General features: G+C 49.3%; 13 non-coding genes across 13 annotated transcripts; all 13 read left to right on the top strand.

The window, feature by feature from the left end:
• Positions 1–779: 779 nt before the first annotated feature.
• trnal-uag (transfer RNA leucine (anticodon UAG)) lies at positions 780–861 on the top strand. The gene has a single exon. It is a non-coding gene; the product is annotated as a tRNA-Leu (tRNA).
• Positions 862–3,584: 2,723 nt separating this feature from the next.
• trnal-uag (transfer RNA leucine (anticodon UAG)) lies at positions 3,585–3,666 on the top strand. Its single transcript has one exon. It is a non-coding gene; the product is annotated as a tRNA-Leu (tRNA).
• A 508-nt stretch (positions 3,667–4,174) lies between these two features.
• On the top strand, positions 4,175–4,256 carry trnas-gcu (transfer RNA serine (anticodon GCU)). Its single transcript has one exon. It is a non-coding gene; the product is annotated as a tRNA-Ser (tRNA).
• Positions 4,257–6,423: 2,167 nt separating this feature from the next.
• trnal-uag (transfer RNA leucine (anticodon UAG)) lies at positions 6,424–6,505 on the top strand. The gene has a single exon. It is a non-coding gene; the product is annotated as a tRNA-Leu (tRNA).
• Positions 6,506–8,989: 2,484 nt separating this feature from the next.
• On the top strand, positions 8,990–9,071 carry trnal-uag (transfer RNA leucine (anticodon UAG)). The gene has a single exon. It is a non-coding gene; the product is annotated as a tRNA-Leu (tRNA).
• A 2,484-nt stretch (positions 9,072–11,555) lies between these two features.
• On the top strand, positions 11,556–11,637 carry trnal-uag (transfer RNA leucine (anticodon UAG)). Its single transcript has one exon. It is a non-coding gene; the product is annotated as a tRNA-Leu (tRNA).
• A 2,486-nt stretch (positions 11,638–14,123) lies between these two features.
• Positions 14,124–14,205, top strand: trnal-uag (transfer RNA leucine (anticodon UAG)). Its single transcript has one exon. It is a non-coding gene; the product is annotated as a tRNA-Leu (tRNA).
• Positions 14,206–14,715: 510 nt separating this feature from the next.
• Positions 14,716–14,797, top strand: trnas-gcu (transfer RNA serine (anticodon GCU)). The gene has a single exon. It is a non-coding gene; the product is annotated as a tRNA-Ser (tRNA).
• Positions 14,798–16,719: 1,922 nt separating this feature from the next.
• Positions 16,720–16,801, top strand: trnal-uag (transfer RNA leucine (anticodon UAG)). The gene has a single exon. It is a non-coding gene; the product is annotated as a tRNA-Leu (tRNA).
• A 512-nt stretch (positions 16,802–17,313) lies between these two features.
• Positions 17,314–17,395, top strand: trnas-gcu (transfer RNA serine (anticodon GCU)). The gene has a single exon. It is a non-coding gene; the product is annotated as a tRNA-Ser (tRNA).
• A 2,169-nt stretch (positions 17,396–19,564) lies between these two features.
• Positions 19,565–19,646, top strand: trnal-uag (transfer RNA leucine (anticodon UAG)). Its single transcript has one exon. It is a non-coding gene; the product is annotated as a tRNA-Leu (tRNA).
• A 2,264-nt stretch (positions 19,647–21,910) lies between these two features.
• On the top strand, positions 21,911–21,992 carry trnal-uag (transfer RNA leucine (anticodon UAG)). The gene has a single exon. It is a non-coding gene; the product is annotated as a tRNA-Leu (tRNA).
• A 512-nt stretch (positions 21,993–22,504) lies between these two features.
• trnas-gcu (transfer RNA serine (anticodon GCU)) lies at positions 22,505–22,586 on the top strand. The gene has a single exon. It is a non-coding gene; the product is annotated as a tRNA-Ser (tRNA).
• The last annotated feature ends 733 nt before the right edge of the window (positions 22,587–23,319 follow it).

Below are 23,319 nucleotides of genomic sequence, written 5' to 3'. Positions count from 1 at the left end.
GTCGTTCTACCAAAGGATGGTTAAAGAAGAATAAAGTCAATGTTTTGGAATGGCCAAGTCAAGGTCCTGACCTTGATCCAGTAGAAATGCTGCGGAAGGACCTGAAGCAAGCAGCTCATGTGAGGAAACCCACCCACATCCTAGAGATGAAACTGTACTGTAATGAGGGATGGGCTAAAATTCCTCCAAGCTGACGTGCAGGACTGTTCAACAGTTACCGGAAACGTTTGTTTGCAGTGGTTGCTGCACACCGAGGTCACACCAGATACTGAAAGCAAAGGTTCGCATACTTTTGCCACTCACAGGTATGCAATACTGGATCATTTTCATCAATAAATAACTGACCATCTGTAATGTTTTTGTCTGGTTTCTGTAATTAGGTTCTCTTTATCTACTTTTGATACTTGTGTGAAGATCTTACGATGTTTTAGGTCCCGGTAATGAAGATGTATAGAAAGCTCTAAAGGGTTCACAAACTTTCAAGCACCACCGTAAGTGGGATGTAAGGTCATGGCAGAAGAGCTCTTCCGCAAACACAACTCCGATGTGACCGTGGAGCATGGCGTCTTAAGCCTAGACGAATCGCGTCCAAAAGACCAGGCCTTAGCTCTGTCTTCAGCTGGAAATGGTTAGATGTCTCCGCCAGAGCCGGTTAAGCGAAAGGCACTCGAGTCTCACAACAGCCCTTTTGTCGCGCCCATGCCAGATTTCTTGTTGTCCGGCGGAATCACCCGGTCACCTTCTTCCCACGGACGGGTTTACCACCACGCCGGCCTGCGGGTAGCGTGGCCGAGTGGTCCAAGGCGCTGGATTTAGGCTCCAGTCTCTTCGGGGGCGTGGGTTCAAATCCCACCGCTGCCACGGTCGTTAGCTCACGGTGGGTGATGTCTCGTCTCCAAAGGCTTTGCGCAGGTTTTTCTCCCACGCTTTCATGCTATACACCACGTAGCATGCTGCCTCACGAACGTCGCAACTCATGCCCCCCTTTTCCACAGTCGTTGTGTATATCCAGGTAAGGATAAAAGTTACATTTCCATCCATCCATCCATCTTCTATACCGCGTAATCCTACTCAGGGTCACGGGTAAAAGTTACATTTTCCAAAGAAATTTAACTCGCTGGGACGGGCAGTCCATAGGTAGTCGGTACCTAGCCGCCCAAGGATTGGATTGCATTGCGACGGCTCGACTATGGAGTTGTCCCGTTCTGTGAGACCTTTGGGCCGTCTCGCCGCATCGTCACCCTTCAGTTTATATGACGGCACAGCTCATACCCCAAGACTTGAATCAGATCTATTTGAGAAGCAGTCATCCAGCCGGCGAACATGAAACCCTCATTTGCATAGTTTCCGTTAAACGGGGCGGGCCTCGGACGAGGTGGCCGAGAGGTTAAGGCGATGGACTGCTAATCCGTTGTGCTCGTCGCAAGCTTCTCACGTTGCCTCCTCTTTCCAGCAATGTCTGGCTTTGTTGCAGTCTGTCTCACGCCTACAACTGGGAAGCTTTGTACAGGTCCCTGAGCTGGCACTAGAGAGGGTGGAGAAATGTGAAGAGCTAGCACTGTGGCTACATGTTTCGCGACCGTGAGCTGTATTTCAATGCTTTTTGGCCACAGCTGCTGTAAGGCTCTTGCGTCTCTGGAGGTCCGTCAACGCAGAGCGCATTCCGCAGTCCAGACGACAGGGGCGAAGAACCTGCACCGAAACCTCTTTTTTGCTCCACACACCGGGATGTAATTTCATACGCGTGAGCTATGTCAGCAAGAGGTTAAGGTGATGAGCTGCCAGTCCGCTGTGCACAGCCCATGTGGGTTTGGACCCTATTTTTCTTGTAAAGACCTTGCTTAAGCGCATTCTGTAAAGGGAGCGTGCATGGTGCAGACACTGTTGGCGTCTGCATGAGCAGTCAGTCTGAAGGGGAAATTAGGGTCAGGTGTTTTCAATCAACGGGATGACAATCAGGTGTGAGTGAGCACCCTGTCTTATTTGAAGAACGGGGATCTATCAAAGTCTGATCTTCACAACACATGTTTGTGGAAGTGTATCATGGTATGAAAAAAGGAAGTTTGTGAGGATCTCAGAAAAAGAGTTGTTGATGCTCATCAGGCTGGAAAAGTTCCAAAAAAAAAAAAAAAAATCTCTAAAGCGCCTGGACTCCACCAATCCACAGTCAGACAGATTGTGTACAAATGAAGGAAATTCACGAGCATGGTTACCCTCCCCAGGCGTGGTCAGCCAACAAAGATCACTCCAAGAGCAAGACATGTAATTGTCCACGAGGTCACAACGGATCCCAGGGTAACTTCTAAGCCACTAAAGGCCTCTCTCGCGTAGGCAAATGTCAATGTTCCTGAGTCCACCATAATGAGTACACTGAACAACAGTGGTGTGCATGGCAGGATGGCAAGGAGAAAGCCCCTGCTTTCCATAAAGAACATTGCTTCCTGCATGCAGTTTGCTAAAGATCACATGGACAAGACCCAAGGCTACTCGAAAAAACGTTTTGTGGACAGGTGAGACCAAACTAGAACTTTTTGGTTTAAATGAGAAGGGTTATGTTTGGGGGAAGGAGAACACCGCATTCCAGCATAAGACCCGTATCCCATTTCTGAACAATGGTGGTGGTAGCGTTGCAGTTTGGGCCTGTTTCGCTGCATCTGGGCCAGGACGGCTTGCCATCATTGATGGAACAATGCATTCTGAATAATACCAGCAAATTCTAAAAGAAAATGTCAGCACATCTGTCCGTAAACTGGATCTCAAGAGGAAAGTGGGCCGCGCAACAAGACAACAACCCTAAGCACACAAGTCGTTCTACCAAAGGATGGTTAAAGAAGAATAAAGTCAATGTTTTGGAATGGCCAAGTCAAGGTCCTGACCTTGATCCAGTAGAAATGCTGCGGAAGGACCTGAAGCAAGCAGCTCATGTGAGGAAACCCACCCACATCCTAGAGATGAAACTGTACTGTAATGAGGGATGGGCTAAAATTCCTCCAAGCTGACGTGCAGGACTGTTCAACAGTTACCGGAAACGTTTGTTTGCAGTGGTTGCTGCACACCGAGGTCACACCAGATACTGAAAGCAAAGGTTCGCATACTTTTGCCACTCACAGGTATGCAATACTGGATCATTTTCATCAATAAATAACTGACCATCTGTAATGTTTTTGTCTGGTTTCTGTAATTAGGTTCTCTTTATCTACTTTTGATACTTGTGTGAAGATCTTACGATGTTTTAGGTCCCGGTAATGAAGATGTATAGAAAGCTCTAAAGGGTTCACAAACTTTCAAGCACCACCGTAAGTGGGATGTAAGGTCATGGCAGAAGAGCTCTTCCGCAAACACAACTCCGATGTGACCGTGGAGCATGGCGTCTTAAGCCTAGACGAATCGCGTCCAAAAGACCAGGCCTTAGCTCTGTCTTCAGCTGGAAATGGTTAGATGTCTCCGCCAGAGCCGGTTAAGCGAAAGGCACTCGAGTCTCACAACAGCCCTTTTGTCGCGCCCATGCCAGATTTCTTGTTGTCCGGCGGAATCACCCGGTCACCTTCTTCCCACGGACGGGTTTACCACCACGCCGGCCTGCGGGTAGCGTGGCCGAGTGGTCCAAGGCGCTGGATTTAGGCTCCAGTCTCTTCGGGGGCGTGGGTTCAAATCCCACCGCTGCCACGGTCGTTAGCTCACGGTGGGTGATGTCTCGTCTCCAAAGGCTTTGCGCAGGTTTTTCTCCCACGCTTTCATGCTATACACCACGTAGCATGCTGCCTCACGAACGTCGCAACTCATGCCCCCCTTTTCCACAGTCGTTGTGTATATCCAGGTAAGGATAAAAGTTACATTTCCATCCATCCATCCATCTTCTATACCGCGTAATCCTACTCAGGGTCACGGGTAAAAGTTACATTTTCCAAAGAAATTTAACTCGCTGGGACGGGCAGTCCATAGGTAGTCGGTACCTAGCCGCCCAAGGATTGGATTGCATTGCGACGGCTCGACTATGGAGTTGTCCCGTTCTGTGAGACCTTTGGGCCGTCTCGCCGCATCGTCACCCTTCAGTTTATATGACGGCACAGCTCATACCCCAAGACTTGAATCAGATCTATTTGAGAAGCAGTCATCCAGCCGGCGAACATGAAACCCTCATTTGCATAGTTTCCGTTAAACGGGGCGGGCCTCGGACGAGGTGGCCGAGAGGTTAAGGCGATGGACTGCTAATCCGTTGTGCTCTGCACGCGTGGGTTCGAATCCCATCCTCGTCGCAAGCTTCTCACGCTGCCTCCTCTTTCCAGCAATGTCTGGCTTTGTTGCAGTCTGTCTCACGCCTACAACCGGGAAGCTTTGTACAGGTCCCTGAGCTGGCACTAGAGAGGGTGGAGAAATGTGAAGAGCTAGCACTGTGGCTACGTGTTTCGCGACCGTGAGCTGTATTTCAATGCTTTTTGGCCACAGCTGCTGTAAGGCTCTTGCGTCTCTGGAGGTCCGTCAACGCAGAGCGCAGAGCGCATTCCGCAGTCCAGACGACAGGGGCGAAGAACCTGCACCGAAACCTCTTTTTTGCTCCACACACCGGGATGTAATTTCATACGCGTGAGCTATGTCAGCAAGAGGTTAAGGTGATGAGCTGCCAGTCCGCTGTGCACAGCCCATGTGGGTTTGGACCCTATTTTTCTTGTAAAGACCTTGCTTAAGCGCATTCTGTAAAGGGAGCGTGCATGGTGCACACACTGTTGGCGTCTGCATGAGCAGTCAGTCTGAAGGGGAAATTAGGGTCAGGTGTTTTCAATCAACGGGATGACAATCAGGTGTGAGTGAGCACCCTGTCTTATTTGAAGAACGGGGATCTATCAAAGTCTGATCTTCACAACACATGTTTGTGGAAGTGTATCATGGTATGAAAAAAGGAAGTTTGTGAGGATCTCAGAAAAAGAGTTGTTGATGCTCATCAGGCTGGAAAAGTTCCAAAAAAAAAAAAAAAATCTCTAAAGCGCCTGGACTCCACCAATCCACAGTCAGACAGATTGTGTACAAATGAAGGAAATTCACGAGCATGGTTACCCTCCCCAGGCGTGGTCAGCCAACAAAGATCACTCCAAGAGCAAGACATGTAATTGTCCACGAGGTCACAACGGATCCCAGGGTAACTTCTAAGCCACTAAAGGCCTCTCTCGCGTAGGCAAATGTCAATGTTCCTGAGTCCACCATAATGAGTACACTGAACAACAGTGGTGTGCATGGCAGGATGGCAAGGAGAAAGCCCCTGCTTTCCATAAAGAACATTGCTTCCTGCATGCAGTTTGCTAAAGATCACATGGACAAGACCCAAGGCTACTCGAAAAAACGTTTTGTGGACAGGTGAGACCAAACTAGAACTTTTTGGTTTAAATGAGAAGGGTTATGTTTGGGGGAAGGAGAACACCGCATTCCAGCATAAGACCCGTATCCCATTTCTGAAAAATGGTGGTGGTAGCGTTGCAGTTTGGGCCTGTTTCGCTGCATCTGGGCCAGGACGGCTTGCCATCATTGATGGAGCAATGCATTCTGAATCATACCAGCAAATTCTAAAAGAAAATGTCAGCACATCTGTCCGTAAACTGGATCTCAAGGGGAAAGTGGGCCGCGCAGCAAGACAACAACCCTAAGCACACAAGTCGTTCTACCAAAGGATGGTTAAAGAAGAATAAAGTCAATGTTTTGGAATGGCCAAGTCAAGGTCCTGACCTTGATCCAGTAGAAATGCTGCGGAAGGACCTGAAGCAAGCAGCTCATGTGAGGAAACCCACCCACATCCTAGAGATGAAACTGTACTGTAATGAGGGATGGGCTAAAATTCCTCCAAGCTGACGTGCAGGACTGTTCAACAGTTACCGGAAACGTTTGTTTGCAGTGGTTGCTGCACACCGAGGTCACACCAGATACTGAAAGCAAAGGTTCGCATGCTTTTGCCACTCACAGGTATGCAATACTGGATCATTTTCATCAATAAATAACTGACCATCTGTAATGTTTTTGTCTGGTTTCTGTAATTAGGTTCTCTTTATCTACTTTTGATACTTGTGTGAAGATCTTACGATGTTTTAGGTCCCGGTAATGAAGATGTATAGAAAGCTCTAAAGGGTTCACAAACTTTCAAGCACCACCGTAAGTGGGATGTAAGGTCATGGCAGAAGAGCTCTTCCGCAAACACAACTCCGATGTGACCGTGGAGCATGGCGTCTTAAGCCTAGACGAATCGCGTCCAAAAGACCAGGCCTTAGCTCTGTCTTCAGCTGGAAATGGTTAGATGTCTCCGCCAGAGCCGGTTAAGCGAAAGGCACTCGAGTCTCACAACAGCCCTTTTGTCGCGCCCATGCCAGATTTCTTGTTGTCCGGCGGAATCACCCGGTCACCTTCTTCCCACGGACGGGTTTACCACCACGCCGGCCTGCGGGTAGCGTGGCCGAGTGGTCCAAGGCGCTGGATTTAGGCTCCAGTCTCTTCGGGGGCGTGGGTTCAAATCCCACCGCTGCCACGGTCGTTAGCTCACGGTGGGTGATGTCTCGTCTCCAAAGGCTTCGCGCAGGTTTTTCTCCCACGCTTTCATGCTATACACCACGTAGCATGCTGCCTCACGAACGTCGCAACTCATGCCCCCCTTTTCCACAGTCGTTGTGTATATCCAGGTAAGGATAAAAGTTACATTTCCATCCATCCATCCATCTTCTATACCGCGTAATCCTACTCAGGGTCACGGGTAAAAGTTACATTTTCCAAATAAATTTAACTCGCTGGGACGGGCAGTCCATAGGTAGTCGGTACCTAGCCGCCCAAGGATTGGATTGCATTGCGACGGCTCGACTATGGAGTTGTCCCGTTCTGTGAGACCTTTGGGCCGTCTCGCCGCATCGTCACCCTTCAGTTTATATGACGGCACAGCTCATACCCCAAGACTTGAATCAGATCTATTTGAGAAGCAGTCATCCAGCCGGCGAACATGAAACCCTCATTTGCATAGTTTCCGTTAAACGGGGCGGGCCTCGGACGAGGTGGCCGAGAGGTTAAGGCGATGGACTGCTAATCTGTTGTGCTCGTCGCAAGCTTCTCACGTTGCCTCCTCTTTCCAGCAATGTCTGGCTTTGTTGCAGTCTGTCTCACGCCTACAACTGGGAAGCTTTGTACAGGTCCCTGAGCTGGCACTAGAGAGGGTGGAGAAATGTGAAGAGCTAGCACTGTGGCTACATGTTTCGCGACCGTGAGCTGTATTTCAATGCTTTTTGGCCACAGCTGCTGTAAGGCTCTTGCGTCTCTGGAGGTCCGTCAACGCAGAGCGCATTCCGCAGTCCAGACGACAGGGGCGAAGAACCTGCACCGAAACCTCTTTTTTGCTCCACACACCGGGATGTAATTTCATACGCGTGAGCTATGTCAGCAAGAGGTTAAGGTGATGAGCTGGCAGTCCGCTGTGCACAGCCCATGTGGGTTTGGACCCTATTTTTCTTGTAAAGACCTTGCTTAAGCGCATTCTGTAAAGGGAGCGTGCATGGTGCAGACACTGTTGGCGTCTGCATGAGCAGTTAGTCTGAAGTCACCAATCCACAGTCAGACAGATTGTGTACAAATGAAGGAAATTCACGAGCATGGTTACCCTCCCCAGGCGTGGTCAGCCAACAAAGATCACTCCAAGAGCAAGACATGTAATTGTCCACGAGGTCACAACGGATCCCAGGGTAACTTCTAAGCCACTAAAGGCCTCTCTCGCGTAGGCAAATGTCAATGTTCCTGAGTCCACCATAATGAGTACACTGAACAACAGTGGTGTGCATGGCAGGATGGCAAGGAGAAAGCCCCTGCTTTCCATAAAGAACATTGCTTCCTGCATGCAGTTTGCTAAAGATCACATGGACAAGACCCAAGGCTACTCGAAAAAACGTTTTGTGGACAGGTGAGACCAAACTAGAACTTTTTGGTTTAAATGAGAAGGGTTATGTTTGGGGGAAGGAGAACACCGCATTCCAGCATAAGACCCGTATCCCATTTCTGAACAATGGTGGTGGTAGCGTTGCAGTTTGGGCCTGTTTCGCTGCATCTGGGCCAGGACGGCTTGCCATCATTGATGGAACAATGCATTCTGAATCATACCAGCAAATTCTAAAAGAAAATGTCAGCACATCTGTCCGTAAACTGGATCTCAAGGGGAAAGTGGGCCGCGCAGCAAGACAACAACCCTAAGCACACAAGTCGTTCTACCAAAGGATGGTTAAAGAAGAATAAAGTCAATGTTTTGGAATGGCCAAGTCAAGGTCCTGACCTTGATCCAGTAGAAATGCTGCGGAAGGACCTGAAGCAAGCAGCTCATGTGAGGAAACCCACCCACATCCTAGAGATGAAACTGGACTGTAATGAGGGATGGGCTAAAATTCCTCCAAGCTGACGTGCAGGACTGTTCAACAGTTACCGGAAACGTTTGTTTGCAGTGGTTGCTGCACACCGAGGTCACACCAGATACTGAAAGCAAAGGTTCGCATACTTTTGCCACTCACAGGTATGCAATACTGGATCATTTTCATCAATAAATAACTGACCATCTGTAATGTTTTTGTCTGGTTTCTGTAATTAGGTTCTCTTTATCTACTTTTGATACTTGTGTGAAGATCTTACGATGTTTTAGGTCCCGGTAATGAAGATGTATAGAAAGCTCTAAAGGGTTCACAAACTTTCAAGCACCACCGTAAGTGGGATGTAAGGTCATGGCAGAAGAGCTCTTCCGCAAACACAACTCCGATGTGACCGTGGAGCATGGCGTCTTAAGCCTAGACGAATCGCGTCCAAAAGACCAGGCCTTAGCTCTGTCTTCAGCTGGAAATGGTTAGATGTCTCCGCCAGAGCCGGTTAAGTGAAAGGCACTCGAGTCTCACAACAGCCCTTTTGTCGCGCCCATGCCAGATTTCTTGTTGTCCGGCGGAATCACCCGGTCACCTTCTTCCCACGGACGGGTTTACCACCACGCCGGCCTGCGGGTAGCGTGGCCGAGTGGTCCAAGGCGCTGGATTTAGGCTCCAGTCTCTTCGGGGGCGTGGGTTCAAATCCCACCGCTGCCACGGTCGTTAGCTCACGGTGGGTGATGTCTCGTCTCCAAAGGCTTTGCGCAGGTTTTTCTCCCACGCTTTCATGCTATACACCACGTAGCATGCTGCCTCACGAACGTCGCAACTCATGCCCCCCTTTTCCACAGTCGTTGTGTATATCCAGGTAAGGATAAAAGTTACATTTCCATCCATCCATCCATCTTCTATACCGCGTAATCCTACTCAGGGTCACGGGTAAAAGTTACATTTTCCAAAGAAATTTAACTCGCTGGGACGGGCAGTCCATAGGTAGTCGGTACCTAGCCGCCCAAGGATTGGATTGCATTGCGACGGCTCGACTATGGAGTTGTCCCGTTCTGTGAGACCTTTGGGCCGTCTCGCCGCATCGTCACCCTTCAGTTTATATGACGGCACAGCTCATACCCCAAGACTTGAATCAGATCTATTTGAGAAGCAGTCATCCAGCCGGCGAACATGAAACCCTCATTTGCATAGTTTCCGTTAAACGGGGCGGGCCTCGGACGAGGTGGCCGAGAGGTTAAGGCGATGGACTGCTAATCCGTTGTGCTCGTCGCAAGCTTCTCACGTTGCCTCCTCTTTCCAGCAATGTCTGGCTTTGTTGCAGTCTGTCTCACGCCTACAACTGGGAAGCTTTGTACAGGTCCCTGAGCTGGCACTAGAGAGGGTGGAGAAATGTGAAGAGCTAGCACTGTGGCTACATGTTTCGCGACCGTGAGCTGTATTTCAATGCTTTTTGGCCACAGCTGCTGTAAGGCTCTTGCGTCTCTGGAGGTCCGTCAACGCAGAGCGCATTCCGCAGTCCAGACGACAGGGGCGAAGAACCTGCACCGAAACCTCTTTTTTGCTCCACACACCGGGATGTAATTTCATACGCGTGAGCTATGTCAGCAAGAGGTTAAGGTGATGAGCTGCCAGTCCGCTGTGCACAGCCCATGTGGGTTTGGACCCTATTTTTCTTGTAAAGACCTTGCTTAAGCGCATTCTGTAAAGGGAGCGTGCATGGTGCAGACACTGTTGGCGTCTGCATGAGCAGTTAGTCTGAAGTCACCAATCCACAGTCAGACAGATTGTGTACAAATGAAGGAAATTCACGAGCATGGTTACCCTCCCCAGGCGTGGTCAGCCAACAAAGATCACTCCAAGAGCAAGACATGTAATTGTCCACGAGGTCACAACGGATCCCAGGGTAACTTCTAAGCCACTAAAGGCCTCTCTCGCGTAGGCAAATGTCAATGTTCCTGAGTCCACCATAATGAGTACACTGAACAACAGTGGTGTGCATGGCAGGATGGCAAGGAGAAAGCCCCTGCTTTCCATAAAGAACATTGCTTCCTGCATGCAGTTTGCTAAAGATCACATGGACAAGACCCAAGGCTACTCGAAAAAACGTTTTGTGGACAGGTGAGACCAAACTAGAACTTTTTGGTTTAAATGAGAAGGGTTATGTTTGGGGGAAGGAGAACACCGCATTCCAGCATAAGACCCGTATCCCATTTCTGAAAAATGGTGGTGGTAGCGTTGCAGTTTGGGCCTGTTTCGCTGCATCTGGGCCAGGACGGCTTGCCATCATTGATGGAGCAATGCATTCTGAATCATACCAGCAAATTCTAAAAGAAAATGTCAGCACATCTGTCCGTAAACTGGATCTCAAGGGGAAAGTGGGCCGCGCAGCAAGACAACAACCCTAAGCACACAAGTCGTTCTACCAAAGGATGGTTAAAGAAGAATAAAGTCAATGTTTTGGAATGGCCAAGTCAAGGTCCTGACCTTGATCCAGTAGAAATGCTGCGGAAGGACCTGAAGCAAGCAGCTCATGTGAGGAAACCCACCCACATCCTAGAGATGAAACTGTACTGTAATGAGGGATGGGCTAAAATTCCTCCAAGCTGACGTGCAGGACTGTTCAACAGTTACCGGAAACGTTTGTTTGCAGTGGTTGATGCACACCGAGGTCACACCAGATACTGAAAGCAAAGGTTCGCATACTTTTGCCACTCACAGGTATGCAATACTGGATCATTTTCATCAATAAATAACTGACCATCTGTAATGTTTTTGTCTGGTTTCTGTAATTAGGTTCTCTTTATCTACTTTTGACACTTGTGTGAAGATCTTACGATGTTTTAGGTCCCGGTAATGAAGATGTATAGAAAGCTCTAAAGGGTTCACAAACTTTCAAGCACCACCGTAAGTGGGATGTAAGGTCATGGCAGAAGAGCTCTTCCGCAAACACAACTCCGATGTGACCGTGGAGCATGGCGTCTTAAGCCTAGACGAATCGCGTCCAAAAGACCAGGCCTTAGCTCTGTCTTCAGCTGGAAATGGTTAGATGTCTCCGCCAGAGCCGGTTAAGCGAAAGGCACTCGAGTCTCACAACAGCCCTTTTGTCGCGCCCATGCCAGATTTCTTGTTGTCCGGCGGAATCACCCGGTCACCTTCTTCCCACGGACGGGTTTACCACCACGCCGGCCTGCGGGTAGCGTGGCCGAGTGGTCCAAGGCGCTGGATTTAGGCTCCAGTCTCTTCGGGGGCGTGGGTTCAAATCCCACCGCTGCCACGGTCGTTAGCTCACGGTGGGTGATGTCTCGTCTCCAAAGGCTTTGCGCAGGTTTTTCTCCCACGCTTTCATGCTATACACCACGTAGCATGCTGCCTCACGAACGTCGCAACTCATGCCCCCCTTTTCCACAGTCGTTGTGTATATCCAGGTAAGGATAAAAGTTACATTTCCATCCATCCATCCATCTTCTATACCGCGTAATCCTACTCAGGGTCTCAGGGGAAAAAGTTACATTTTCCAAAGAAATTTAACTCGCTGGGACGGGCAGTCCATAGGTAGTCGGTACCTAGCCGCCCAAGGATTGGATTGCATTGCGACGGCTCGACTATGGAGTTGTCCCGTTCTGTGAGACCTTTGGGCCGTCTCGCCGCATCGTCACCCTTCAGTTTATATGACGGCACAGCTCATACCCCAAGACTTGAATCAGATCTATTTGAGAAGCAGTCATCCAGCCGGCGAACATGAAACCCTCATTTGCATAGTTTCCGTTAAACGGGGCGGGCCTCGGACGAGGTGGCCGAGAGGTTAAGGCGATGGACTGCTAATCCGTTGTGCTCGTCGCAAGCTTCTCACGTTGCCTCCTCTTTCCAGCAATGTCTGGCTTTGTTGCAGTCTGTCTCACGCCTACAACTGGGAAGCTTTGTACAGGTCCCTGAGCTGGCACTAGAGAGGGTGGAGAAATGTGAAGAGCTAGCACTGTGGCTACATGTTTCGCGACCGTGAGCTGTATTTCAATGCTTTTTGGCCACAGCTGCTGTAAGGCTCTTGCGTCTCTGGAGGTCCGTCAACGCAGAGCGCATTCCGCAGTCCAGACGACAGGGGCGAAGAACCTGCACCGAAACCTCTTTTTTGCTCCACACACCGGGATGTAATTTCATACGCGTGAGCTATGTCAGCAAGAGGTTAAGGTGATGAGCTGCCAGTCCGCTGTGCACAGCCCATGTGGGTTTGGACCCTATTTTTCTTGTAAAGACCTTGCTTAAGCGCATTCTGTAAAGGGAGCGTGCATGGTGCAGACACTGTTGGCGTCTGCATGAGCAGTTAGTCTGAAGTCACCAATCCACAGTCAGACAGATTGTGTACAAATGAAGGAAATTCACGAGCATGGTTACCCTCCCCAGGCGTGGTCAGCCAACAAAGATCACTCCAAGAGCAAGACATGTAATTGTCCACGAGGTCACAACGGATCCCAGGGTAACTTCTAAGCCACTAAAGGCCTCTCTCGCGTAGGCAAATGTCAATGTTCCTGAGTCCACCATAATGAGTACACTGAACAACAGTGGTGTGCATGGCAGGATGGCAAGGAGAAAGCCCCTGCTTTCCATAAAGAACATTGCTTCCTGCATGCAGTTTGCTAAAGATCACATGGACAAGACCCAAGGCTACTCGAAAAAACGTTTTGTGGACAGGTGAGACCAAACTAGAACTTTTTGGTTTAAATGAGAAGGGTTATGTTTGGGGGAAGGAGAACACCGCATTCCAGCATAAGACCCGTATCCCATTTCTGAAAAATGGTGGTGGTAGCGTTGCAGTTTGGGCCTGTTTCGCTGCATCTGGGCCAGGACGGCTTGCCATCATTGATGGAGCAATGCATTCTGAATCATACCAGCAAATTCTAAAAGAAAATGTCAGCACATCTGTCCGTAAACTGGATCTCAAGGGGAAAGTGGGCCGCGCAGCAAGACAACAACCCTAAGCACACAAGTCGTTCTACCAAAGGATGGTTAAAGAAGAATAAAGTCAATGTTTTGGAATGGCCAAGTCAAGGTCCTGACCTTGATCCAGTAGAAATGCTGCGGAAGGACCTGAAGCAAGCAGCTCATGTGAGGAAACCCACCCACATCCTAGAGATGAAACTGTACTGTAATGAGGGATGGGCTAAAATTCCTCCAAGCTGACGTGCAGGACTGTTCAACAGTTACCGGAAACGTTTGTTTGCAGTGGTTGATGCACACCGAGGTCACACCAGATACTGAAAGCAAAGGTTCGCATACTTTTGCCACTCACAGGTATGCAATACTGGATCATTTTCATCAATAAATAACTGACCATCTGTAATGTTTTTGTCTGGTTTCTGTAATTAGGTTCTCTTTATCTACTTTTGACACTTGTGTGAAGATCTTACGATGTTTTAGGTCCCGGTAATGAAGATGTATAGAAAGCTCTAAAGGGTTCACAAACTTTCAAGCACCACCGTAAGTGGGATGTAAGGTCATGGCAGAAGAGCTCTTCCGCAAACACAACTCCGATGTGACCGTGGAGCATGGCGTCTTAAGCCTAGACGAATCGCGTCCAAAAGACCAGGCCTTAGCTCTGTCTTCAGCTGGAAATGGTTAGATGTCTCCGCCAGAGCCGGTTAAGCGAAAGGCACTCGAGTCTCACAACAGCCCTTTTGTCGCGCCCATGCCAGATTTCTTGTTGTCCGGCGGAATCACCCGGTCACCTTCTTCCCACGGACGGGTTTACCACCACGCCGGCCTGCGGGTAGCGTGGCCGAGTGGTCCAAGGCGCTGGATTTAGGCTCCAGTCTCTTCGGGGGCGTGGGTTCAAATCCCACCGCTGCCACGGTCGTTAGCTCACGGTGGGTGATGTCTCGTCTCCAAAGGCTTTGCGCAGGTTTTTCTCCCACGCTTTCATGCTATACACCACGTAGCATGCTGCCTCACGAACGTCGCAACTCATGCCCCCCTTTTCCACAGTCGTTGTGTATATCCAGGTAAGGATAAAAGTTACATTTCCATCCATCCATCCATCTTCTATACCGCGTAATCCTACTCAGGGTCTCAGGGGAAAAAGTTACATTTTCCAAAGAAATTTAACTCGCTGGGACGGGCAGTCCATAGGTAGTCGGTACCTAGCCGCCCAAGGATTGGATTGCATTGCGACGGCTCGACTATGGAGTTGTCCCGTTCTGTGAGACCTTTGGGCCGTCTCGCCGCATCGTCACCCTTCAGTTTATATGACGGCACAGCTCATACCCCAAGACTTGAATCAGATCTATTTGAGAAGCAGTCATCCAGCCGGCGAACATGAAACCCTCATTTGCATAGTTTCCGTTAAACGGGGCGGGCCTCGGACGAGGTGGCCGAGAGGTTAAGGCGATGGACTGCTAATCCGTTGTGCTCTGCACGCGTGGGTTCGAATCCCATCCTCGTCGCAAGCTTCTCACGTTGCCTCCTCTTTCCAGCAATGTCTGGCTTTGTTGCAGTCTGTCTCACGCCTACAACTAGGAAGCTTTGTACAGGTCCCTGAGCTGGCACTAGAGAGGGTGGAGAAATGTGAAGAGCTAGCACTGTGGCTACATGTTTCGTGACCGTGAGCTGTATTTCAATGCTTTTTGGCCACAGCTGCTGTAAGGCTCTTGCGTCTCTGGAGGTCCGTCAACGCAGAGCGCATTCCGCAGTCCAGACGACAGGGGCGAAGAACCTGCACCGAAACCTCTTTTTTGCTCCACACACCGGGATGTAATTTCATACGCGTGAGCTATGTCAGCAAGAGGTTAAGGTGATGAGCTGCCAGTCCGCTGTGCACAGCCCATGTGGGTTTGGACCCTATTTTTCTTGTAAAGACCTTGCTTAAGCGCATTCTGTAAAGGGAGCGTGCATGGTGCAGACACTGTTGGCGTCTGCATGAGCAGTTAGTCTGAAGTCACCAATCCACAGTCAGACAGATTGTGTACAAATGAAGGAAATTCACGAGCATGGTTACCCTCCCCAGGCGTGGTCAGCCAACAAAGATCACTCCAAGAGCAAGACATGTAATTGTCCACGAGGTCACAACGGATCCCAGGGTAACTTCTAAGCCACTAAAGGCCTCTCTCGCGTAGGCAAATGTCAATGTTCCTGAGTCCACCATAATGAGTACACTGAACAACAGTGGTGTGCATGGCAGGATGGCAAGGAGAAAGCCCCTGCTTTCCATAAAGAACATTGCTTCCTGCATGCAGTTTGCTAAAGATCACATGGACAAGACCCAAGGCTACTCGAAAAAACGTTTTGTGGACAGGTGAGACCAAACTAGAACTTTTTGGTTTAAATGAGAAGGGTTATGTTTGGGGGAAGGAGAACACCGCATTCCAGCATAAGACCCGTATCCCATTTCTGAAAAATGGTGGTGGTAGCGTTGCAGTTTGGGCCTGTTTCGCTGCATCTGGGCCAGGACGGCTTGCCATCATTGATGGAGCAATGCATTCTGAATCATACCAGCAAATTCTAAAAGAAAATGTCAGCACATCTGTCCGTAAACTGGATCTCAAGGGGAAAGTGGGCCGCGCAGCAAGACAACAACCCTAAGCACACAAGTCGTTCTACCAAAGGATGGTTAAAGAAGAATAAAGTCAATGTTTTGGAATGGCCAAGTCAAGGTCCTGACCTTGATCCAGTAGAAATGCTGCGGAAGGACCTGAAGCAAGCAGCTCATGTGAGGAAACCCACCCACATCCTAGAGATGAAACTGTACTGTAATGAGGGATGGGCTAAAATTCCTCCAAGCTGACGTGCAGGACTGTTCAACAGTTACCGGAAACGTTTGTTTGCAGTGGTTGATGCACACCGAGGTCACACCAGATACTGAAAGCAAAGGTTCGCATACTTTTGCCACTCACAGGTATGCAATACTGGATCATTTTCATCAATAAATAACTGACCATCTGTAATGTTTTTGTCTGGTTTCTGTAATTAGGTTCTCTTTATCTACTTTTGACACTTGTGTGAAGATCTTACGATGTTTTAGGTCCCGGTAATGAAGATGTATAGAAAGCTCTAAAGGGTTCACAAACTTTCAAGCACCACCGTAAGTGGGATGTAAGGTCATGGCAGAAGAGCTCTTCCGCAAACACAACTCCGATGTGACCGTGGAGCATGGCGTCTTAAGCCTAGACGAATCGCGTCCAAAAGACCAGGCCTTAGCTCTGTCTTCAGCTGGAAATGGTTAGATGTCTCCGCCAGAGCCGGTTAAGCGAAAGGCACTCGAGTCTCACAACAGCCCTTTTGTCGCGCCCATGCCAGATTTCTTGTTGTCCGGCGGAATCACCCGGTCACCTTCTTCCCACGGACGGGTTTACCACCACACCGGCCTGCGGGTAGCGTGGCCGAGTGGTCCAAGGCGCTGGATTTAGGCTCCAGTCTCTTCGGGGGCGTGGGTTCAAATCCCACCGCTGCCACGGTCGTTAGCTCACGGTGGGTGATGTCTCGTCTCCAAAGGCTTTGCGCCGGTTTTTCTCCCACGCTTTCATGCTATACACCACGTAGCATGCTGCCTCACGAACGTCGCAACTCATGCCCCCCTTTTCCACAGTCGTTGTGTATATCCAGGTAAGGATAAAAGTTACATTTCCATCCATCCATCCATCCATCTTCTATACCGCGTAATCCTACTCAGGGTCACGGGTAAAAGTTACATTTTCCAAAGAAATTTAACTCGCTGGGACGGGCAGTCCATAGGTAGTCGGTACCTAGCCGCCCAAGGATTGGATTGCATTGCGACGGCTCGACTATGGAGTTGTCCCGTTCTGTGAAACCTTTGGGCCGTCTCGCCGCATCGTCGCCCTTCAGTTTATATGACGGCACAGCTCATACCCCAAGACTTGAATCAGATCTATTTGAGAAGCAGTCATCCAGCCGGCGAACATGAAACCCTCATTTGCATAGTTTCCGTTAAACGGGGCGGGCCTCGGACGAGGTGGCCGAGAGGTTAAGGCGATGGACTGCTAATCTGTTGTGCTCTGCACGCGTGGGTTCGAATCCCATCCTCGTCGCAAGCTTCTCACGTTGCCTCCTCTTTCCAGCAATGTCTGGCTTTTTTGCAGTCTGTCTCACACCTACAAGGCCTACAACCGGGAAGCTTTGTACAGGTCCCTGAGCTGGCACTAGAGAGGGTGGAGAAATGTGAAGAGCTAGCACTGTGGCTACGTGTTTCGCGACCGTGAGCTGTATTTCAATGCTTTTTGGCCACAGCTGCTGTAAGGCTCTTGCGTCTCTGGAGGTCCGTCAACGCAGAGCGCATTCCGCAGTCCAGACGACAGGGGCGAAGAACCTGCACCGAAACCTCTTTTTTGCTCCACACACCGGGATGTAATTTCATACGCGTGAGCTATGTCAGCAAGAGGTTAAGGTGATGAGCTGCCAGTCCGCTGTGCACAACCCATGTGGGTTTGGACCCTATTTTTCTTGTAAAGACCTTGCTTAAGCGCATTCTGTAAAGGGAGCGTGCATGGTGCAGACACTGTTGGCGTCTGCATGAGCAGTCAGTCTGAAGGGGAAATTAGGGTCAGGTGTTTTCAATCAACGGGATGACAATCAGGTGTGAGTGAGCACCCTGTCTTATTTGAAGAACGGGGATCTATCAAAGTCTGATCTTCACAACACATGTTTGTGGAAGTGTATCATGGTATGAAAAAAGGAAGTTTGTGAGGATCTCAGAAAAAGAGTTGTTGATGCTCATCAGGCTGGAAAAGTTCCAAAAAAAAAAAAAAAATCTCTAAAGCGCCTGGACTCCACCAATCCACAGTCAGACAGATTGTGTACAAATGAAGGAAATTCACGAGCATGGTTACCCTCCCCAGGCGTGGTCAGCCAACAAAGATCACTCCAAGAGCAAGACATGTAATTGTCCACGAGGTCACAACGGATCCCAGGGTAACTTCTAAGCCACTAAAGGCCTCTCTCGCGTAGGCAAATGTCAATGTTCCTGAGTCCACCATAATGAGTACACTGAACAACAGTGTTGTGCATGGCAGGATGGCAAGGAGAAAGCCCCTGCTTTCCATAAAGAACATTGCTTCCTGCATGCAGTTTGCTAAAGATCACATGGACAAGACCCAAGGCTACTCGAAAAAACGTTTTGTGGACAGGTGAGACCAAACTAGAACTTTTTGGTTTAAATGAGAAGGGTTATGTTTGGGGGAAGGAGAACACCGCATTCCAGCATAAGACCCGTATCCCATTTCTGAACAATGGTGGTGGTAGCATTGCAGTTTGGGCCTGTTTCGCTGCATCTGGGCCAGGACGGCTTGCCATCATTGATGGAACAATGCATTCTGAATAATACCAGCAAATTCTAAAAGAAAATGTCAGCACATCTGTCCGTAAACTGGATCTCAAGGGGAAAGTGGGCCGCGCAGCAAGACAACAACCCTAAGCACACAAGTCGTTCTACCAAAGGATGGTTAAAGAAGAATAAAGTCAATGTTTTGGAATGGCCAAGTCAAGGTCCTGACCTTGATCCAGTAGAAATGCTGCGGAAGGACCTGAAGCAAGCAGCTCATGTGAGGAAACCCACCCACATCCTAGAGATGAAACTGTACTGTAATGAGGGATGGGCTAAAATTCCTCCAAGCTGACGTGCAGGACTGTTCAACAGTTACCGGAAACGTTTGTTTGCAGTGGTTGATGCACACCGAGGTCACACCAGATACTGAAAGCAAAGGTTCGCATACTTTTGCCACTCACAGGTATGCAATACTGGATCATTTTCATCAATAAATAACTGACCATCTGTAATGTTTTTGTCTGGTTTCTGTAATTAGGTTCTCTTTATCTACTTTTGATACTTGTGTGAAGATCTTACGATGTTTTAGGTCCCGGTAATGAAGATGTATAGAAAGCTCTAAAGGGTTCACAAACTTTCAAGCACCACCGTAAGTGGGATGTAAGGTCATGGCAGAAGAGCTCTTCCGCAAACACAACTCCGATGTGACCGTGGAGCATGGCGTCTTAAGCCTAGACGAATCGCGTCCAAAAGACCAGGCCTTAGCTCTGTCTTCAGCTGGAAATGGTTAGATGTCTCCGCCAGAGCCGGTTAAGCGAAAGGCACTCGAGTCTCACAACAGCCCTTTTGTCGCGCCCATGCCAGATTTCTTGTTGTCCGGCGGAATCACCCGGTCACCTTCTTCCCACGGACGGGTTTACCACCACACCGGCCTGCGGGTAGCGTGGCCGAGTGGTCCAAGGCGCTGGATTTAGGCTCCAGTCTCTTCGGGGGCGTGGGTTCAAATCCCACCGCTGCCACGGTCGTTAGCTCACGGTGGGTGATGTCTCGTCTCCAAAGGCTTTGTGCCGGTTTTTCTCCCACGCTTTCATGCTATACACCACGTAGCATGCTGCCTCACGAACGTCGCAACTCATGCCCCCCTTTTCCACAGTCGTTGTGTATATCCAGGTAAGGATAAAAGTTACATTTCCATCCATCCATCCATCCATCTTCTATACCGCGTAATCCTACTCAGGGTCACGGGTAAAAGTTACATTTTCCAAAGAAATTTAACTCGCTGGGACGGGCAGTCCATAGGTAGTCGGTACCTAGCCGCCCAAGGATTGGATTGCATTGCGACGGCTCGACTATGGAGTTGTCCCGTTCTGTGAAACCTTTGGGCCGTCTCGCCGCATCGTCGCCCTTCAGTTTATATGACGGCACAGCTCATACCCCAAGACTTGAATCTATGTCAGCAAGAGGTTAAGGTGATGAGCTGCCAGTCCGCTGTGCACAGCCCATGTGGGTTTGGACCCTATTTTTCTTGTAAAGACCTTGCTTAAGCGCATTCTGTAAAGGGAGCGTGCATGGTGCAGACACTGTTGGCGTCTGCATGAGCAGTCAGTCTGAAGGGGAAATTAGGGTCAGGTGTTTTCAATCAACGGGATGACAATCAGGTGTGAGTGAGCACCCTGTCTTATTTGAAGAACGGGGATCTATCAAAGTCTGATCTTCACAACACATGTTTGTGGAAGTGTATCATGGTATGAAAAAAGGAAGTTTGTGAGGATCTCAGAAAAAGAGTTGTTGATGCTCATCAGGCTGGAAAAGTTCCAAAAAAAAAAAAAAAAATCTCTAAAGCGCCTGGACTCCACCAATCCACAGTCAGACAGATTGTGTACAAATGAAGGAAATTCACGAGCATGGTTACCCTCCCCAGGCGTGGTCAGCCAACAAAGATCACTCCAAGAGCAAGACATGTAATTGTCCACGAGGTCACAACGGATCCCAGGGTAACTTCTAAGCCACTAAAGGCCTCTCTCGCGTAGGCAAATGTCAATGTTCCTGAGTCCACCATAATGAGTACACTGAACAACAGTGGTGTGCATGGCAGGATGGCAAGGAGAAAGCCCCTGCTTTCCATAAAGAACATTGCTTCCTGCATGCAGTTTGCTAAAGATCACATGGACAAGACCCAAGGCTACTCGAAAAAACGTTTTGTGGACAGGTGAGACCAAACTAGAACTTTTTGGTTTAAATGAGAAGGGTTATGTTTGGGGGAAGGAGAACACCGCATTCCAGCATAAGACCCGTATCCCATTTCTGAAAAATGGTGGTGGTAGCGTTGCAGTTTGGGCCTGTTTCGCTGCATCTGGGCCAGGACGGCTTGCCATCATTGATGGAGCAATGCATTCTGAATCATACCAGCAAATTCTAAAAGAAAATGTCAGCACATCTGTCCGTAAACTGGATCTCAAGGGGAAAGTGGGCCGCGCAGCAAGACAACAACCCTAAGCACACAAGTCGTTCTACCAAAGGATGGTTAAAGAAGAATAAAGTCAATGTTTTGGAATGGCCAAGTCAAGGTCCTGACCTTGATCCAGTAGAAATGCTGCGGAAGGACCTGAAGCAAGCAGCTCATGTGAGGAAACCCACCCACATCCTAGAGATGAAACTGTACTGTAATGAGGGATGGGCTAAAATTCCTCCAAGCTGACGTGCAGGACTGTTCAACAGTTACCGGAAACGTTTGTTTGCAGTGGTTGATGCACACCGAGGTCACACCAGATACTGAAAGCAAAGGTTCGCATACTTTTGCCACTCACAGGTATGCAATACTGGATCATTTTCATCAATAAATAACTGACCATCTGTAATGTTTTTGTCTGGTTTCTGTAATTAGGTTCTCTTTATCTACTTTTGACACTTGTGTGAAGATCTTACGATGTTTTAGGTCCCGGTAATGAAGATGTATAGAAAGCTCTAAAGGGTTCACAAACTTTCAAGCACCACCGTAAGTGGGATGTAAGGTCATGGCAGAAGAGCTCTTCCGCAAACACAACTCCGATGTGACCGTGGAGCATGGCGTCTTAAGCCTAGACGAATCGCGTCCAAAAGACCAGGCCTTAGCTCTGTCTTCAGCTGGAAATGGTTAGATGTCTCCGCCAGAGCCGGTTAAGCGAAAGGCACTCGAGTCTCACAACAGCCCTTTTGTCGCGCCCATGCCAGATTTCTTGTTGTCCGGCGGAATCACCCGGTCACCTTCTTCCCACGGACGGGTTTACCACCACACCGGCCTGCGGGTAGCGTGGCCGAGTGGTCCAAGGCGCTGGATTTAGGCTCCAGTCTCTTCGGGGGCGTGGGTTCAAATCCCACCGCTGCCACGGTCGTTAGCTCACGGTGGGTGATGTCTCGTCTCCAAAGGCTTTGTGCCGGTTTTTCTCCCACGCTTTCATGCTATACACCACGTAGCATGCTGCCTCACGAACGTCGCAACTCATGCCCCCCTTTTCCACAGTCGTTGTGTATATCCAGGTAAGGATAAAAGTTACATTTCCATCCATCCATCCATCCATCTTCTATACCGCGTAATCCTACTCAGGGTCACGGGTAAAAGTTACATTTTCCAAAGAAATTTAACTCGCTGGGACGGGCAGTCCATAGGTAGTCGGTACCTAGCCGCCCAAGGATTGGATTGCATTGCGACGGCTCGACTATGGAGTTGTCCCGTTCTGTGAAACCTTTGGGCCGTCTCGCCGCATCGTCGCCCTTCAGTTTATATGACGGCACAGCTCATACCCCAAGACTTGAATCAGATCTATTTGAGAAGCAGTCATCCAGCCGGCGAACATGAAACCCTCATTTGCATAGTTTCCGTTAAACGGGGCGGGCCTCGGACGAGGTGGCCGAGAGGTTAAGGCGATGGACTGCTAATCTGTTGTGCTCTGCACGCGTGGGTTCGAATCCCATCCTCGTCGCAAGCTTCTCACGTTGCCTCCTCTTTCCAGCAATGTCTGGCTTTGTTGCAGTCTGTCTCACACCTACAAGGCCTACAACCGGGAAGCTTTGTACAGGTCCCTGAGCTGGCACTAGAGAGGGTGGAGAAATGTGAAGAGCTAGCACTGTGGCTACGTGTTTCGCGACCGTGAGCTGTATTTCAATGCTTTTTGGCCACAGCTGCTGTAAGGCTCTTGCGTCTCTGGAGGTCCGTCAACGCAGAGCGCATTCCGCAGTCCAGACGACAGGGGCGAAGAACCTGCACCGAAACCTCTTTTTTGCTCCACACACCGGGATGTAATTTCATACGCGTGAGCTATGTCAGCAAGAGGTTAAGGTGATGAGCTGCCAGTCCGCTGTGCACAGCCCATGTGGGTTTGGACCCTATTTTTCTTGTAAAGACCTTGCTTAAGCGCATTCTGTAAAGGGAGCGTGCATGGTGCAGACACTGTTGGCGTCTGCATGAGCAGTCAGTCTGAAGGGGAAATTAGGGTCAGGTGTTTTCAATCAACGGGATGACAATCAGGTGTGAGTGAGCACCCTGTCTTATTTGAAGAACGGGGATCTATCAAAGTCTGATCTTCACAACACATGTTTGTGGAAGTGTATCATGGTATGAAAAAAGGAAGTTTGTGAGGATCTCAGAAAAAGAGTTGTTGATGCTCATCAGGCTGGAAAAGTTCCAAAAAAAAAAAAAAAATCTCTAAAGCGCCT

The sequence above is a fragment of the Ictalurus punctatus genome, unplaced genomic scaffold (genome assembly GCF_001660625.3).
Source record: "Ictalurus punctatus breed USDA103 unplaced genomic scaffold, Coco_2.0 Super-Scaffold_100046, whole genome shotgun sequence".
Lineage (NCBI taxonomy): Eukaryota > Metazoa > Chordata > Actinopteri > Siluriformes > Ictaluridae > Ictalurus > Ictalurus punctatus.
This window is presented reverse-complemented; position numbering and strand designations above follow the sequence as displayed.